The following is a 3169-nucleotide window of genomic DNA, read 5'->3' on the forward strand; positions in this document are numbered from 1 at the left end:
ACACACACACACACACACACACACACACACACACACACACACACACATCATTGTTCCAAGAAGAGGTCTACAGGCTTCAAGGGGGTCTGGGGTATAAAAAATATTAATAGCCCCTGTTTCAAAACTCATCCCAATAAGTCAATACACATTTATTAAGGGTTCACCAAGTGTCAGGCATTGGGGAATAAAGACAAAAATAGACCTGCCCTCATGGAGCTCACATTCTAATTGGGGAGAGAAGATGTACATGCAAGACATAAACAGGGTGGATGGGAGATCATGTGGGAGGGGAAGCATTAGCAGCTAGAGGAACCAAGGACCAGCCTCCTGCAGAAGGTGGTGTTGAACCAAGTCTTGAAGGAAGCCAGGGAAGCTTGGAGTCACAGGTGAGGGCAGAAAATACTCAAGGCATAGGGGGCAGCCAAGATAAAGGTACATGGTTTGAATCACAGGAAATCATTTGCTCTGGGTAGAGAAAAAGGTTTTTTAATCATCTGACCAAATATGATATTTGACACTGATTTATTGTGCTGCATTGGACTAGTCAATTTCCCTCTGAGCCTAGTTTCCTTCTCTGTAATCTAAGGAAGTCAGAATAGATGACGGATAAAATCTCTTTCATTTCTAACATGTCATCATCAAAAGTTCCTCCTGGTTCTAGGCCTCTTCCAGCTCTGACACTGTCTGTTCTAAGACCCCAAGCTCTGACATTTTATATCAGAAGGTCACTTCCAGCTCTGACATTCTGTTATAAGGTCACTTACAGCTCGGACTTTCTGTGATCCTGCTTACTTCACTTTCATGCTAGCAAATAACCAGCTCAAGTAATTTTTTTAAGTTTCCAGTGAGTTGTTTGAGGGTTCTATAGACATAATCTAAAAATCCTCCTTCCTGACATGAGCTCAGATCTAGGTGGGAATCCTATTCCTACTTTCTACATCCTTACCCCAATGCCTCCACCACCACCCCCAACCTTTACTCATCCTTTGTCCCTCAGAAATATAGCACATACCCTGAATCTGGTTGTCTCCAAAAGCAGCCGTGGGAGGGTGTGGGAGCCCAGTCTGAAGCTGGGACATTGTGTTCACAAGCAGACCCAGCTCCAGGTACAGGGTGTTCAGACACCTCTGCAGCAGATGAGCTGTGTTAGAAAGATACAGCTCCATTAAATAGCCCCTGATGTCATGGTATAGTACAGTCAGCCAGGAAGTGCCTTTTAATGCAGTTTGGCCTTTCCCGGGGGAATGGCAGGTTGTCAGCCCTTGTTGAGAGCCATGGGGCTTTTTAAAGGGTTCTGTTCTTGTGTGTGTGTGTGTGTGTGTGTGTGTGTGTGTGTGTGTGTGTGTGTGTGTGTATGTGTTACTCTGATTATATTGTGCACATTATTCCTTCCACAGATTTGCAGGGGCAGGAAGAATGGGGGAGATAAAATAAGAGAGCATATATTGAGTTGTTTGGTTTTTTCCTTGGATATATGAGGAACCAAATTGGAAGGTAGAAAACTGAGAAGCCATCAGGCTTCTGGATGTCACGTCAGGAATGTAGAATGACAGAAACCAGATGTTCCTGTGGCTGTTGGCTTGAGCCAAGAAGGAAGAAAGAGGGTGATGTCTCCTTGCACCATTCAGTAAATCAAACTATCTCCACCCACCCATCACCCTCCAAAAAGATAAAAAAAAAATGAGTTGCATCCTTTCATGACACTATTTTACAATGGAAAATAGGCTAAATTTAGAATTAAATGACCTGAGTTTGAATCTCAGCTCCTCTATTTACTACTTTTGTGAAGTTGGCTCACACCTCTGACACTTCCTAGCTCAAGAGAGTAGACCCTGAGCAAACTAATCCATCACCAGGAACCTCAGTGTTCTCATTGGGAGAATGGGGATAATACTAGTACCTACACAGGAAGGTTGTTACAAGGATTAAATGAGTTAGTGAACGTAAACTTTAACCTTAAAGCTCTTTGTAAATAAGAATCATGATTAATCTACTCTAGGACCTTCAAGAGGCATGGTCAGAATGATTGAGGGTGTGTCTGGTGAGGGATACAGTAAGGGAATGTAGCCTGGTGACCTGGAAAGAAGACTGGATTGTGGCCCCAGCTGCGACAGTCATCCCATAAGGGAACCATTTGTACTTTAATTTTATCCATCTGTAAAATGGAGAGGGGGTCAGGAGACTAGATTATGTAATTGACAAAGTCCCTCCCAGCCCTGACATTCCCTGTTCTAAGGCTACTCCCAGCCCTGACATGCCCTGTTCTAGGGCCCTTCTAGCTCTGACATCCCCTGTTCTAGGGCCTCTCCCAGCTCTGACATCCCCTGTTCTAAAACCCCTCGAAGCTCTCATATTCTATGCTTCCTTCAGAACAAGTCCTGTTATAACAGTGGCTTTGAATAACAATCATTTTGGTTTTTTTTAATTGATCAAATACAAAGCATTAGAACCAGAAGGAATATTAACCAATTCCTGACCCAGGTTTGCTGACTCTCACTCTGCCACCACATTCCCCCCTCCAGTAACTAGGGCTGGCAGGCCCCTGATGAGGCACAGTCATCACCAGTCCACAGGAGGACAGGAGGAGGGTGAGGGTGGGAGCTGACTGAAGAGTGTTCACTGTGCCTGCTTTTGTGTGCTCTCTAAGCCTTGCCCACCACATGGTAGGTGATACAATTCCTGCCAGGGACTTTTTCACAAAGATAAAAATGCTCACGGCCCTCCTGCAGCACATCACATCAGAACGTTCCTAGTCAGGGTCAAATCGACCCAAAGAAAAGGGATTTCTAGGCCTGACGTCAATTTTAGATTCAGTTTTCTCCTTGGTGATAAGTGAGAAATCTGTGCAGAAGAGCAAAGCAGAGAGGCTAGAAACCCAATTACAGATTGCAAACCAAGCAAGAAAAAAAGCTAGCAAAGAAGGGTGGGGAGGGGAGCCTGTGGGAGTGTGCAGTGAACTGGAGGGCCGGAGAGAGAGCTTTTCAAGAAACCGAGAGAAAGCCTTTTCTTATGCACCAGGAAGCAGAGACTATCAGAGATAAGAGGAACCTTAGAACTGAGAAGGTCAGAGTTGGGAGAGGTCTTAGAACAAGGGATGTCAGAGCTAGGAGGGGCCTTAGAACAGGGAATGTTAGAGCTGGGAGAGACCTTAGAACAGGTGATGTCAGAG

Source organism: Vombatus ursinus, unplaced genomic scaffold, assembly GCF_900497805.2.
Source record: "Vombatus ursinus unplaced genomic scaffold, bare-nosed wombat genome assembly UNPS02001287.1, whole genome shotgun sequence".
Lineage (NCBI taxonomy): Eukaryota > Metazoa > Chordata > Mammalia > Diprotodontia > Vombatidae > Vombatus > Vombatus ursinus.